This window comes from Papio anubis, chromosome 3, assembly GCF_008728515.1.
Source record: "Papio anubis isolate 15944 chromosome 3, Panubis1.0, whole genome shotgun sequence".
Lineage (NCBI taxonomy): Eukaryota > Metazoa > Chordata > Mammalia > Primates > Cercopithecidae > Papio > Papio anubis.
This window is the reverse complement of record NC_044978.1, coordinates 173,849,618-173,866,871: the sequence shown is the minus strand read 5'-3', so window position 1 is coordinate 173,866,871 and position 17,254 is coordinate 173,849,618.

Sequence of the window (17,254 nt, the reverse complement as noted above, 5' to 3'; positions counted from 1 at the left end):
GCCAGTTTCCCAGGGTCATTTATTGATAGAATATCTTTTCCTTATTGTTTATTTTTGTCAGTCTTGTCAAAGATCAGTCAGTTTTAGGTGTGCAGCTTTATTTTAGGGGTCTCTATTCTGCTCCACTGACTTGTGTGTGTGTGTTTGTACCAGTACCATGACGTTTTTGTTACTGTAGCCTTGTAGTATAGTTTGAAGTTGGGTAATGTGATGCCTCCAGCTTTATTTATTTATTTATTTTTTTGCTTAGAGTTCCCTTAGCTATGAATGGGAAAAGTTGGAAGCATTTCTGCTGAGAACTAGAACAAGACAACGATGTCCACTCTCACCAGCCCTATTCAACATAATACTAAAACCCTAGTCAGAGCAATTAGACAAGAGAAAAAAACAAAAAGGCTCCAAATAAGAAAAGAAGCAATTAAATAAGAAAAGAAGCAATCAATTATCTCTGTTCACTAGTGATAGGATTCTATGCCAAAGGACTACAACGATTCTGCCAAAAATTCCTATATCTGATAAACGGCTTCAGCAAAGTATCAAGATACAAAATCAACAAACAAAAATCATTAGCGTTTCCATACACCAATAAAGTTGAATCTAAGAACTAAATGAAGAATACAGTCTCATTGACAATAGCCATACACACAAAAATAAAATACCTAGGGCTACAGCTAAACAGGGAGATAAAAGATCTCTACAAAGAGAATGACAAAACATTGCTGAAAGAAATCAGACATGACACAAACAAATGTAAAAGCATTTCATGCTCCTGGGTTGGAAGAATCAATTCCATTTAAATGTCCACATGGCCCAAAGCAATCTACAGATTCAATGCAATTCCTGTCAAACTAACAATGCCATTTTTCACATAATTAAAAAAAAAAAAAAACTATTCTAAAACTCACAGAGAATCAAAAGAAAGCCTGAATAGCCAAGGCAACGCTTTTTAAAAATGTATTCCCAGTATATAGTTTGACGTTTTTTTCTCTGCTAAATATAACATATGGACATGCTTAATGTTGGTTTGTATTGACTGTGACATTTTTTTCTGGGTATAGATCACACTGTGTATGAATCACACACTGTTTCTATGTTTTTTGTTTGGTTTTTAAACCAGATAGTTAAAGATACTATTGTATACCTATTTTGTATCCTCTCGTATTATTCTGATGATGATTATTTTTATGTTTTTGTTCTAGTAGGTAGTTCACTCGCTTGAACCCAGACTGCAACCATTATCTCTTCCATGGCATATAGCAGCTGAAATCTCTGCACACTCCTTCTAGCTTCAAGCTGCTGCTATTTTAGCCTGGTTCTCTTGAGGTTCCCCCTTTATGTTTATAATTTACTAAATCATCAACAAAGATTTGGGTGGTGCTTCTACTCAGGTTTTTCAGTTTACCCTTTCTCAATTCCCTTGATTTCTGAAAATTTCCCCACTATTTTTCAGCTTTTCTTATTTTTTTTTTCAGTCTCTGTCTCCTGTAAGTAAGCCTTCATATTTTCACCATGAGAGCTACATATTTGGAAAATGCATTTATTTTACAAAATTAGCAGACTCATAGCTTTCACACAGTACAGTTCTATCCTTTTGCATATTTAATTGCATTTTCATTGAGTCTCCTGGGTCTCCCACCAGTATGCAAGATCAGTCAAGAATTTCCACATAGTGTACAGTCAGATTTTAGGTCCAATTCTCTTCCAAAACTAGATTTGGTTTTTTGACATCTTAAGCTAGTAAGGCAGTGGTTTTCTGCTGCCACAGTAATGAAGTGTGCCCTGCAGTAACAAAGGCACAAACTTGCAATTATTACCATTTTCAGTTGGAATTTTTAAAGAATAAACTCTTTACTGGCTTCTGTCTGTTATTAGATATTTTCAAGTGCTTTTAAGTGGTTGTTTTTTATACTGTGTCTAGGCTTTACACTACTCATCTGAAGGAGTATCTTATGAGCACTTCACCTCACTGAGTACCAGAAATCCTCTGCCTGTGGGTATTGGAGAATGGTAACAATGCTGGCAGACTCCTCAGAGTGTTTTGAAGGATATAAAATCAGACTTTGAAGAGAAGATGACAGGATCATATGCCAAAACTACCAATCATGCGAAGTGCTCAGGGAGTTGATAAATAAGTACCATAGTGCAGTTAAATAGAAAAGACCCCTAAGAATCTGACATTTTTAAAAGGTGGCCAGGAAATAATTCCTGGGAACATGTCTGGGAATCGGAGAGGACATGAACCCAACCTCCAAATTATAAGGACGAATGAACAGCTTTAGGGGACTGCAGATGAAATAGTGTCTTCATAACTGAACTCGGTGAAATGCAGGAAATACAGAAAACATTCTAAGAAGAGAATTGAGAATATACTAGGCTTGCAAACCTTAGGAGCTGTTGAAGATAATGTAAGAAGAGTGCTTTTCGATGGATTCTTCCTTCTGAAACCACCCTATTCCCAGATTCTGTCATTTAATAGCTGTGTAAATGTGAGCAAGTTATTAAACTTGCTAACACTCATTTATGAGCACACAGTAGAAACTCAATAGATATTAAGTATTATGCACTATTATACGCATTCAAGATTTCAGAAGACAGAAGGCAAGATGTTGGAGGGGAGAAATGAGGGGATGTGTGAACGGAAAGGAATCACTGACTATTATGAGAATGCAGGGATTGGGAAGAGTCAATAATCTGCAGTTGTAAGGTTTGGGATAGTGCATCTCTAAATAGATAAGGAGTAATCTGGGCTTAATCCTGGCATATTTATGAAATTATGTAAAAGTTGTGTAGAATTATCAGACCTCATGGAACAGTGAAATCAAATGACTAGGAAATGGCCATAGTATCTCACCATCACTGCCTTTCCTCAACTCCTCTGAGAAGACAAGTTAACCAAGTACATCCCATCCATAAAGGTCACAGGGAGAAACACAGTGGGCAAAGTTTCCTCTTGGAATAGTTCTCTAATTCCTCCAGGTTTAGTGAAAGAATATGGCCTGAAATACCTTGTTTGTGAGACTATCAGTTTAAAGGGAGTAGTCAGAACCAGTGTACCACCTGGAAAACAACAAAAATGACAAAGAATTGCACAGTAGTGAAGATTCTAACTAGATACTTGAATTCAGGGAGAAGAAATAATGAGGTCCTCAATATTTTCTGCTGTTCATTCAAGATCTACAAAGAAAGAAAAAGAAGACTTAAAGAGATTCAGAATCTAAAAATTAACCAACCAGGAGCTAGAAACCATGGTTTTATTATGAACTAATTAACTTTCTATATAAAATCAGAGTAGTATTGAACACTAAGGATTCCTTGCAGTTTTAGCATGCTAGAACATAAAGAAAGGAGGAGTGTAGACAGCAAAGGGAATGATAGACTTTATATAGAGCCAGGTATCTTAGGCCTAAAATTGCCATTTGGTTGTTAAGGAGGCTTTGTAGCTAAAAGTGTGGATTCTAGAGCCAGACATTCTAAGTTTGAATTTCAGCTTTGCTATTAAATAACTATTTTAACTTGTACATACTATTTATAAACACCTTACTCTGTTAAATTGAACTAAATTGAGGTTTCAGAAGCCTCTGTGTGAGTCACATCTAATAAACTATAACATAACTCAGTACATAAACAAACTGACAACCTAACTTAGGAATTTGCTTTTGTAATAGCTGAATCTCAGTCAATCACAGCAGCTGAGCAGCCAACTAGCTGTTTCTCTACCTCATTGCCATTTTTTTTTCCATAAATGTTATACAACCATGGGCAGCCCCAGAGCCATTCTGAACCTGCTCTGGTTTCTGGAGACTGCCTGATTCCTGAATCGTTCTTTTCTCAATTAAAATATGCTAAATTGGCTGGACATGGTGGCTCAGGACTGTAATCCCGACACTTTGGAAAACCGAGGTGGTCTGATCACAAGGTCAGGAATTCGAGACCAGCCTGGCCAATATGGTGAAACCCCGTCTCTACTAAAAATACAAAAATTAGTTGGGCATGGTGGCTGGTACCTGTAGTCCCAGCTACTCAGGAGGTTGAGGCAGGAGAATCGCTTGAACCTAGGAGGTGGAGGTTGCGGTGAGCCAAGATCGCGCCCCTGCACTGCAGCCTGGGTGACAGAGCAAGACTGTCGCAAAAAAAAAAAAAAAAAAAAGTTAAATTTTTGCTTTTTAAATATCAAATTGGTGTCAGAAGTAGGTTTTAAGCTAGATCTTCCACCAAGCCTTAGGACCAATCATTGAGTGAGCAAACAAAGTATCCACCAGGTCCATTGTGCCCATTGGTGTCTTGAAGCAACGGGGAATTATGAGTCAGCTCTCACTTGGATTCTGAAGTTCCATGGATTTGTGTTTTGATCTATCTGAGCTTATTTGAACAAATTTTTTATCTTGACTGGATTTGTAAGTCACAGCAGAAACTGGACTGGCTCAAGAATTGAACTGGATTCAATAAATAACTGAACTTGGATCCACAGTCCTCAAATGTCTGACTGGGTCAGACAGAAACTGGCAGTAAATGGCAATAAATGCAGGGGGTGCAAACTCTGGCTTTCAGAAATTCACACATACTTTGAGCTCTATTTTTTTTTTTCTTAGTTTTTCTTGTACAGTTACATAAGGAAAAAAGCATTGGATAAGTTCATCAAGGGGATCTCAGAGTCAAAGCCAAGATTCTACAAAAATATAGAATTCTTAATTTCTGAAGAACAAAGTATTTCACCTTCTAACTATGCCTACCTTTACATGAATAAGTTCTTGGCCCTGGAAGTAGCAAATTCTTATAAGAGTGATGAAATATTACTAAAATGATAATTTAAAATTGTCATGGTCAGAATGTAAAACATTCCAAATGAACAACACTACACTTTAAGAAGTGCATTTAAAAATAAGAGCTCCTGAATTAGTCTCATTCTGAGATACCTATTGATGTGTAGAAGCTTCTGAAATATTTCAAAATGTTTATTGCCTCTTTTGAAAAACTTGATAAAAGGCAAATTAAAAGCCTTACATTACTAATTAATAAGTAATATAAAATCTGCTAGACTTTTGGCTTACTATGCTACACTGAAGACAAAAAAGTAAAGTAACCCATTGTATAAAATGTTTATCAAAGACACATTCTCAGGTAAAGTAGATCTGATTCTGTTTATCAGAGATATCCATGCTGAATCCAGGCATAATGGATGTTATATTTGCCCTGTTTGTTAATGAGCTCCGCCTTTTCCTCGATAATTTTAGATGAGGTAAAAAGTCTTCCTGGTGAACTAAATAAACTTTGCTGACATACAGCTGGCTATTTTGAAACACTTTGGCAAAAATATACATCTATAAAGGAAATCTTCATTTGTAAGGATGTCTGCTTCTCTGCACCACAGGGAAAAGTCAGAGGACTAAGTCATTAGAAACACATACAATAGAAAATGCATTAGTTTAAATTTAGATAACAATTCTTACCTTTGATTAAGGTCCTTTTACTGGCCATCTTGTGTGATTGGGGACTTTACCTATACTCTTATTCCTTGGCTTGGGCAAATGATGTTATTTAGACCTAAAGTCTCAGCTTTGTGCCATTAAGATGTTAACTTTCTACCTTGTTTTACTTAAGCTATCAGTTTGAAAACTCAAATTTAAGTTAAAAAATGTTTAGATGGCTATAAAAATGGGATAAGTAGAGCAAACAGAGATGAGATTAAAACAAACATTAAATCTATCAAAGATTGTATGGATCAAAGAGATCTCTACTGGTCCTCCAACATTACAGGGCTCCAAACCAGTGCATTTTATTTACCCCAGTTTGGAAAAATGTTTAAAATTATAAGATAGAAATGACAACGAGCAAACTAGCTAACAATTGCTTAGAACTATAGTCACACAGATTAATCAAGAAAAGGGCAATAGTCCTTTGACTTAACTCCTTGTTGGAAAGAGATAAAATTTTATAGATAAACGTGATAGTTTCAAAATTATTTTTCAGTAAATTGAAGTCTTAACATCATGTTAGAATAAGTAACAGATACTCATTAAATGTCTGAGTCATTCCTAAGTAGTTCAAAATATTGAAACATTAATTGCTGAATGCAGGTTTCGAATATATCTATTTTGACTGTCTTAGTCCATTTTATATAGCTATCAAGGAATACCTGAGACTGGGTAATTTTTGGTAAAAGTTCATTTGGCTCCTAATTCTGCTGACATATTGGACATCTGATGAAAGTCTCAGGCTGCTTCCACACACAGAAGAAGGCAAAAGGGGAGCTGGCATGTGCAGAGATAACATGATGAGGGACGAAGCAAGAGAAAGGGTTGGGAGGTGCCAGGCTCTTTATATTATGACAACCAGCTCTCATAGGAATTAATAGAGTGAGACTCACTCACTGCTACAAGGACACCACCAAGCCATTCATGAGGAATCCACCCCCGTGATACAAACACCTCTCATTAGGCCACACCTCCAAGAGTGGGAATCAGATTTCAATATGAGGTTTTAGGGGACAAACGTTCAACTGCAGCATCAACATATTGCTTTTATACGATACAGAAAACATGAATATATTTGGGTCTGTTAATAACCATGAAAACATGTGTTACAAGAAAACATATTTCTGCAACTTATAAAATGGTTCTTGTCTACAAAACGGTGATATAAAATAGTTCAAAACTTTTTACTTCTTAAGTTTTCACTAAAAGGTAATGTTATTAGCATTAAAAAAATAACTCCTTATATGAGGAAAGTAAGATATATTTTTGGTAAATGAAGCTTATATGGTAGGTGTGTTTTAGGTTAGGAAAAAATAAAGTTAATTTTTGTTCTAACATAGAATGATGGTTGCAAAGTGAGAAAGAGAAAAGATGTGTGGAAGATGAATATTGTAAAAGGAATTTTATGTGTGATTATGCTGGCTAAAATTAAAAGGGAATTATTTAAAGTTTTTTTTCTAAAAATTGAGCATTAATATAAAAAATACACAATACAAAACTGGAATTTGGTCTCTATTAAAGCAACAAGATTTTCCTGGAGTATTGATCTGCTATTCATAGAAAATAGTGAAAGTCTTTTCTTTTAACCTTTTAAGTAACTGGCCAAAGCAAAAAAGATTCTGTGTTTTATCAACATGAATCCCTGTGCTTTATGTTGTTTATATTAAGTTTTGATGACAAAGAAACTAAGTCCTTTCTTTCAAAGAGTTAAGGTTTTTCCACCACTATATAACTTACTATATTTACTTTTAAATTCCTTTTGTTATCACTCTCATTAAATGGATGGGTATGATTTCACAGTGATCTGTGATCCTATTTTGACCAAGTGTTTGAAATATTGGATTTTTTGACAGATTGCACAAAATCAAATTCTAAATTAAGTCATTTTCTTAACCTTGATTTGACTTTGGTATTTTCCAGTTGGCTCCCCAGCAGCAATAAAAGATGTGTTTCTCACCTTGTGAAATAGAGATACTAAACTAATAGGGCTAATTTAACATTTTAGATTACATGGAAAGCATCACCAAATGATAACTGATGCTAAATTTTTAGGATTATATTTACTGGTATATTATTGATATGAGTGTTCTAAAAAAGTATAAGATTTCTATAAATCTAACATGAACATAATTTTGGTTACCATGTTAAAATGCTTTCTATCACAGAAATAACCAAATTTCCTTGTCAAGTGCTGGTTATAATTAAGTCTCAGATTTTAACCTTGGACAGTCTAAGTCACTGTCATCCACAGTGGTTTTACTTCTTCTCTAAAAGCATTTGCAGTCAACTACAGTCGAAAATTGCTTCTTGTTCAAGGAGACTTATAGAAAGAAAGGATGGAAGGGAATCTGAAAAATACAGTTTTTTTTATAATCTTAAGATTATGCAATTGGACTGCGTATGATTTCCCAGAACTCTAATGAAGAGACCACATGGTTTATAAAACTAACCCAACATCAAGAAGAACAAGAATGAATTAAATATGAAGGAAATAGGCAGATTTTTATGCTAAGTCCAGCAATCCTGAAGTTGTTAAGTGATTTAAATAAACTTCATGATCCAAGTCAAATGACCTATGATAGCCCATTTAATAAACAGTTCTGTGTACCCAATTTAGAGACTCAAAATTGATATTTAAAATTATCTAAATCAAATGTTAAATGTTAATTCATGAAGAGCCTGGACAGCTTTCTCATTTTACTGAGTCATTAAAGCTCTCACTACTAAAAGCTCTCCAATCCATGACTCACCATGGAAGATATAAAATTATCAAAATTATGAAAAAAAATTGTTCTAAAATCACTACAATGTTTATGACCCATGTTTGGCTTGTCAAATCTATAATCCTTGAAATTCAATGAAAATTTTTGGTTCATTTCTGCTACCTGATGGGTCATTTGAACATTAATAGAGGGATTTCATTCAATTGCCATTTCAATGCATGTTTTCTCGTTGTATAGGATCTTTTTCATGCATGAAGGCTGATGCTATAAAAACAGTTAAAAGGCTATTAGAAAATATGTTTTGCTCATTGGGCATGCCTGGAGAAATCTCCAGCAATAGAAGTACTTGTTTCACTGTACAAGTTGTAAAACAGTTAAATAAGGAATTACAAATGCAACAGTATTAGGTAAAGCAAACTGAATTAACTGGATTTCCTTGGTCAAAGGCACTGCCAATGGATGGAAATAACATTCATTTCCAATAAAATGTAAGTTGACCACGTATAGTCACATTATGGCCTATGTTCCTAATAATAGAATGTCATGTATCTCCTGCTCTCCTGAACTCTAATATGACTAAATGCTTCAAGGTTTTATTGCATTATATCAAAGCATATTTTCTTTAGGTAAGAGAAGTATTCTGTGATCCACTGATCAAGGATAATCAAACCTCTTATGATCTAAAATCTGGAGATTAGGTCTTCTATAAATTACATTAAAGAAAGCCTGCCCTTGTACCCCATTGAAAGGGACCATACAAAGTTTTTGTTATCACACAAACCGAAAAACAAAACCCTTGGGGGTCTCAAACCTTAGGTCTGCATCTCACAACTTAAAAGGGTTACTCAGATTCTTGGAACTGTACATCAGTGGGAGACCTTAATGTAAAGCTAACCAGGAGAGTTTCTCCCCCAAAGCAGACAGCATTGTAGATGGACAGCTTTTCCAAGATCACAGATCAAGACTTCTCTGCCATCATGAAACTCTTGCCCGTCTGATTTTTTTCCTTGCTTATGCCCGTCTCTTTGGCTTGGCAGGATAGTGCTGTCATTAGAATTTTGCAGTCACTAGCATCTGTGGGTAAATTGATGAAGAGTTGAATCTTTCACGCCAAACCTGGATCTGTGCATGATCTAAAGAATCATTTAGTTCAGCCCGTAACTTTGGCAAGATCACTAATGTAACTGTTGTACAAATTGTACTACTGGTAAGATACCTAGACCGATTTGTTCTCATAATCTTTTTAAATTTAACCTAGTCATTCTATATAAGAACCTAGACCAATAAGTATATTACAGAACAGATTTGCACCAACATCCCAAATGGAGTGTCTTCGAAAACTGACTTATGTGCTAGGATAATAGTGCTCTTGAAATCTGTAATAACTCTGCCTTAGATTCTTGAAAAGAAACTGCAAATTTCACTATTTAAAGTAATGCATCCATGAATAATGGAACTGAAAAAGAGGCCTTGTGTGCACTCATGGGGTATACTTTTATTTATAGAGGATTTCAGAGTGAAACTTATGCACTGAAAACCTTATGCTTTCATGGATGGAACCTGAAGGGCCAATGTTCTAAGAATTTTTTTTTTTTTTTTTTTTTGAGACGGAGTCTCGCTGTGCTCCCAGGCTGGAGTGCAGTGGCGTGATCTCGGCTCACTGCAAGCTCCGCCTCCCGGGTTCACGCCATTCTCCCACCTCAGCCTCCCAAGTAGCTGAGACTACAGGCGCCCGCCACCACGCCCGGCTAGTTTTTTGTATTTTTAGTAGAGACGGGGTTTCACCATGTTAGCCAGGATAGTCTCGATCTCCTGACCTCGTGATCCACCCGCCTCGGCCTCCCAAAGTGCTGGGATTACAGGCTTGAGCCACCGCGCCCGGCCCTAAGAATTTTAATGGTGTCTTTATTACTGTATAATCAATCAGAAACAGAACATTGGTCCACTTCTCTTAACTTGCGTCATAGGTGAAAAATAACATTGCCAGGGGTCATTAATCTTTCTGAATGGACATCGGTTTGTTAAGTCACTTTTTGCCCCCTATGGCTTGGAGTAAATGTAAATGAAGCAATGATTCAAAGGTTATTCCTCACAATTGGCTCCACAGTAGATTGTAATGCAAAAGTTATGGTTGCACAACAGACTTTTAAAATTCTCTTGTTAGAGTAGTACTGGAGAATATAATTTCTCTGGCTTACCTAGTGGTTAAACAGAAAAAAATCTATGCAGTTACTGATACTCATCTGGTATTACAGAGACCCCATTGAAGGGGATTAATAAACAAGCTGCTTGGTTAAAACAGGTAGACTCTTTGGACCATTTTTTATCTTTTTGTTTTTTCCTGGTTTGCTTCACAGAGATCCTGGCTAAGGAGCGTATTCCAAACTCTTGTTATTATCCGCCTAAGAATCATAATAATCCGCTGGGCATACTGTATTCTCTCAAAAGTTTTAATGTGTACTTGTAGCCATCTGAAGAGTGTCAAATGATCTCTCTGGTACTGGAATGACAAAATCCCAAAGAAATATGTGATGATGAGAACATCATAACCTATGAATGACATGTGGAGACCAAAACCCCAAAATTATGGTTAACTCAGAGTAGCATTAATAGCCTAAGGTTTATTCACAATCTCACTTAGCTGAGAACCTGACCAAAAGGAAGAAATTGTTAAACAAAATAATGGGGAGCCATTGTTTCAGACTGGGCTTCTGAAGGGGGCCCCAGCAAATTAGATAACAAAAATGAAGTGACTCATGCTAAATACCACATAATCAAACTGAAACTTTAAGAAAGCAGAGAGATCTCAAAATGTATCTTTTTTTTCTTCCTGAAAACAGGAGATTCCTGTCTGCCTGAGTGAGCATAAGAAAGCCTCCTCTATTTTTACTTTGCAGAGAAATAGCCTGAGGTGGCCTTATCTTGACCAATCAGTTTTTTTCTTGTTGTTTTGGTTTGGTTTTTATCGTTCTGTTTTCTTGTTGCCACCACGCAAACCCCACTGTTCTGTTATTGCCCAGTGGGAGCTAAGACCATATATGTCCATTTATAATAATAACAGAGAGTGACATCAATGTTTGAAGTTTTGATCAATCCCTCAAAATTAAGAGGCTGACCAAAAGGAAATAATTTTTAAACAAATCTAAATTTAGGCTTTAGAAGCCTCCATATAAGTCCTATGTAACAAGCTGCATCTTAACTCGGTACATAAACAAACTGAAACCCCAACTTAGGAATTTGCTTTTGTAATAACTGAGAATTATCAAATTAGAGCAACTGAACAGCTAGCGAGCTGTCTCTCTATCTGATTTCCTTTTTCTGTCCGTAAATATTGTTCAACCAGTGGCAGCCCTAAAGTTACTGGGAACCTTTTCTGGTTTGGGGGCTGCTTAAATTTAATTTGTTTAAAGATTTTTATTTAACAACATCTTCATCCATTCAATAGAGATGATAGTGGCTATTACAAAACATTTTTATGACAATAAGTCAATATATACAAATATATAGAACATTAAGTGGTATGTCACATGATACAGAGCAATTGTTAACAACTTAACAATTTTTGCTTAATACTTTTAAGCAAAGTTTAATGAATAAATTATAAGCATCATTAGTTATGAAGTCAAAGGAGTATCAGAGTCAGTGCCATAACATCCTGTGTCTGAGCATGAGCCCTGCCACATGCCAGCCGTATCATCCAGGTAAAAGTTGGTTTATTGATATAAAATTGCTTTGGATAAAAAAATACATAAAATAAAGAAGAATCTCTACTTTCCCAAGAGAATTTACTGTGTGGAGTCACACCACATTTTCCTCTCAACTGAAGAGTTTATTATAGATTTGTTCTATTATTAGAAAGATTTGCTCTGTTTTCTTATGCTAATTCCAAGATGCCACACAGTAGCTGCCTGTCTTTCACTACTGGTTATGTGAATCCTTAAAATAAATAACATCAGGTCTAATGTTTTAACTGGTTATGTGAGAACATGAGACAGTTTAAGTTTATATGAAGTTTACTCAAAAATGAGAGGAGGAAAAATGAATTCACAAAAATTCAGTAAAAACACTTGGGTCTTCACAGATGACCCCCTCCTGGCATGAAAGTACATTCCTAATATTCAGGCAATAGTGATCCTACTACAAAAATTTTGGAGGTGTTTCTTGAATGTCCCTGCACAGGATACATGGACTGCAGGTGAAAAACTGAATCTGGCCTCATGCAAGTGTTCTCAGAGTGTATTTTATTTTACTTTATCTTATTTTTCTAGACTGAGTCTCTATCACTCAGGCTGGAGTGCACTGGCGCAAACTCGGCTCACTGCAACTTCACCTCTCAAATTCAAGCGATTCTCATGCCTTAGCCTCCCTAGTAGCTGGGATTACAGGTGCCTACCACCATGCTCGGCTAATTTTTTTGTAATTTTAGTGGAGATGGGGTTTCATCATGTTGGCCAGGCTGGTCCCAACTCCTGACCTCAAGCGATTTGCCCACCTTGGCTTCCCAAAGCTCAGTGTGTTCTTCACATTGTTTCAATAAAGTACTCAGAATTCCCACAACATTTTAAAGCAATGAGATATACATAGACAGAATGCCTAGCTGTTTTCTTAAAGACTCTAACCAATCTTGGTGTCTAGAAGGCCACATTTTAAGTAAGTCGATCATTCTGCACAGGAAATCCTGCACACAGTTTATTCGATACCAACTCAGGTTACGCTTTTCCAGAGTGATGGCTCACATGTTTCCACCAAGTCCTTTTTGGAAGTCACTAGTGTTGTGCCTATAGTTATCTGTGCTGGTTAGGAATGACTTCAGTTGCGAGTAACATTATCTTACTAGAAATAGCATGAAATCAAATTTTAGTTTTTCTCTAACTGTGAAAGGTCTGTTTTGGTTTAGTGTCAAAATATGTGGGCTCTGGGTTAGCATTTCTAAGATTCACTTGACTGCATGATTATCTCTGGCTGCAACTGCTCCAAGAATCACATACTTATACAATTGCATTCAAAGGCAGGTTTGGGTATGGGGGTGAGAAGCAAGTAGATCATGAGGCAGAAAGTTTCTCCCTCCAGGGCTTCTTTTAATGGAGGAGAATCTTTCCCCAAAGGCTTCTGAAGCTCATTGCTCCTTCCTCTCCTTGGCCAGAACTGAGATATTGTCTACTGCTCCTAGGTTAAGTAGTTAGTTTCATCTTTTCTGGTATCAGAACAAAATCAAAACTGGCATTAGTTTGGGTTTAGGCAAACACCAGAGTTGACCATCTTTGTTTTTCTGTTTTGCTTTGTTTTTCAGATTTACTTTACTGAATAAGTAATTCAAACTAACAGAAAGGTTGTAATACCAAAAAAAAAAAAAAAAAAAAAAAAATCCCAGATCTCTCAAAAAATAGTATTTTACCTCATTAATGTTATTAGCCTCTCTTCCATGTTACAATAACACATACTATTTTCAAATGAAAGATTTGTCATTAATTTGTACACACAATTTACCACTATCCTAAATACTTAAGTATAAACACACATACACACACACAGACATACAACTACAAAAACTACAATATAACCCTACCATTATAGCCCTCAAATGAGAAAATCAACGTTGACTCAATACTTTCTCATAATTACATCTAGGTCATGCATTTCTGGACAGCAATATCACAGAAATGATGCTATGTTTTCAGTACCCTAATAGGTGGTAAACAATATTGAATTGTTCTAGTATTGGCAAAGTAAACGATGACCACATGATTAAATTGGCATCTTCTAGGTTTCTCCACTGTAAAGTAATTGTCTTCCTTTGTAATTAATATTTCATTGGGAGATACTTTAAGACTATTAAGATATCCTATTTCTCATGAAGCTTCCACCCATTAGTTTTAGGATCATTGATGATTCATACTTTAATCACTTATTCCTATGATGGTTGATAAATAGTAATTTTATAATTCTATCCCTTCGTATAAATTTGTTACTTGGGATTCTACTCTTAGGAAGAGTTTCTCTTCTCTCTATTAATTCATTTGTATTAGCATAGACTCCTGGATTTCTACTTTATTAGTGGATTAAAATTCAATAATATTATTTTGATGTTCAATTTGTCCCAGATTTGGGACATAGTGGAAGCCCCTTCAAGCTGACTTCTATATACCTTTGACATGTCATAATTTCTCTTTTAACACTTCTTTCTGAAAAAAAACCAAAGTTGTTTCATGCCCAGTGCTATGGACTGTTCACATCCCCCCAAAATTCATCTGTTAAAATTCTAATCCCCAATTGAATAGTATTGGTAGGTGGGGACCTTTGAGAGTTGATTAGGTCATGAGGATGGAGCCCTCCTGAATGGTATGAGTACTTTTATAAGGAGATAGAGATCAGAGCTCTCTTCTTTCTCTCTATAGGAGGATACAGTGGGAAGTTGGCCATCTACAAACAGACAGCCAGTCCTCGCCAGACACTGACCTGCCTGCACATTGACCCTGGGCTTCCTAGCCTCCAGAAAAATGAGAAATGAATATTGTTTAAGCTATCAGTCTATAGTGAATTCTTATAGCAGTCCCAATTAAGACATTCAGTGTGTATTTTTGTTGTCTTAAACTCAGAATCATCCATTTCTATAAGGAATACCCATTTCTTTTAGTAGAGAATGGTATTCATAAACTAAGACCTAGACTTTCTATATACTCATTGCTACTTGGGTCTTACTGCTTTTAGGCCCTCTTAATAGATAAAGCTAGGAAATATGTATGTATATGCATATATATTTTATAGGTACATTTGATTTTATATTTATTTATATATCTCTCTATTAAGAATCATGAGTTTATTCCAATACCTCCAGTTGTAATCTAAACTTTACAGATGGTCTAGCCTTTCCCCATTCCAGATTTCTAACTTTCTTCTCCAACAGTAATAAGCCTGTCTCCCATTTTTCATGATATATTAATTTATTTTCTAAAGTCTCCTTCATGTAACCAATCTCTCAGCAAGACTAGTTCTTGACACTGGCCATAAGCACTTCTGGCTTGGACTTGACTGCATGAAGACCTTCTTGTTTACCTCAGAAAAATAAGCAAATGAATGTTGGACTAGTCACTTAAGGATTGTATATGTTCATTGTGACTATGGTGGCATGATTTAGTCATTAAACAATGCAGTGATTTGGCCCCATTGCATTGGTCACCCTTCTTGGCCTCTTCCTTGCTTCAATCCTGGTCACACCAGCTGCATTTTTTTACGTCCTTGATTATTTTTTTCTCATCACTTGACATATAAATATTTTGGTACAGTGTACTGTAATGAGTTCCCTAGAACTACTTTGGCACAAATCCACAGAAATAAAATGATTGAGCTATTCAGTTGGAACAAGGTCTCAAGTCCATGTGAACACTGAAGGGTACATAGATTAATGGAGTAGGAAAATAAAAACACTCACAAATTATCAAATTATTTGTTCAAATCTCACTATTTCTTTCAACAATGAAACATTGTTAAACATTATTCCACAAACATTTTTCCAAACCTTCCATATTTAAAACCTACACCAATTTATCTGCTGTTGTGACACGTCGTGCCTTCTTTTTTCTAGGAACTTATTACCTTCTACTTAAACATCTGTTTATCAGTCTTCGCAAGTAGCTTTGAAGCCTGATATGGTTTGGGTGTCCCCATTGTGATGTTTAAAACTGCGTTTCAACTTGACTGGATTGAGGGATACAAAGTATTGATCCTGGGGCTGTCTGTGAGGGTGTTGCCAAAAGAGATTAACATTTGAGTCAGTGGGCTGATGAAGGCAGATCCACCCTTAATCTGGTGGGCACAATCTAATCAGCTTCCAGCAAATATAAAGGAGGAAGAAAACATGAAAAAGAGAGACAAGCCTAGTCTTCCAGCCTACATCTTTCTCCCGTGCTGGATGGTTCCTGCCCTCAAACATCGGACTCCAAGTTCTTCAGTTTTGGGACTGGACTGGCTGTCCTTGTTCCTCAGCTTGCAGACAGCCTATTATGGGACCTTGTGATCGTGTAATATATATATATATATATATATATATATATCCTATTAGTTCTGTCCATGTAAGAGAACCCCGACTAATACATTACCAAAATCTCATCTTGAATTTTAATCCCCATAATCCTCTTGTGTCAAGGGTGGGACCTCATGGGAGGTGATTGTTTCACGGGGGTGGTTTCCCCCATACTGTTCTCATGAGTTCTTATGAGATCTGAAGGTCTGAACTCACACATTTTCTCTTGCCTGCCACATGTAAGATATGCCACCTTCACCATGATTGTAAGTTTCCTGAGGCCTCCTCAGCCATGTGGAACCGTGAGTCAATTAAACCTCTTTTCTCTGTAGATTACCCAGTCTTGAGTATGTCTTTACAGCAGTATGAAAATGAACTAATACAGAACCCTTTGAAGACAAAAGTGGTTATGCATTTCCATATCCACAAAGGTTATCCCAGGACCTAGCTCACTGGTGTTTGATAAACCCTTGCCAAATCACTGAATTATTTAATGATTAAATAATGCCACAATAGTCCAAATGAACAAATACAATCATCAGGTGAATAGTCTAAAATGTGTTTGCCTTTTCTTCCTTCTTATGGATCTTTAACACGCTTCAGTAAACCACTGTTGCACATCCTTTTCTGCATCTGCCCTTGTGTTTGTGGTTGCTACCCTCTTCACATTAGTGAGGCTCTTTGAATTCCTGAGACCAGACCATCTCTCTTAGAAAGAGAGATTCTGTCTATCTCCAATGTCCTAATTTGAGAAGGACTCAGAATGGCCAACTTATAAAAAGATTTTACAAGCCATGATATTACTGTATTTTCCAGTGTTTTCCAAATTCTACTTATTCTCATCTCCCAATAGTCCACATTCATTTAACTGGGACACCAAAAAGAGAAGCTCTTGTTTACCTTATTTGCTTCTCTTACCTAACAGGTTCTCAGACACTACCCTTAAACGTATAAGTTTAGAATTAAAATTTCACAGATGCCAATGCTTTTAAAAGGTAATAATCAACCAGAGGCTATGAGTGCCTGAGAAAGAAAATACT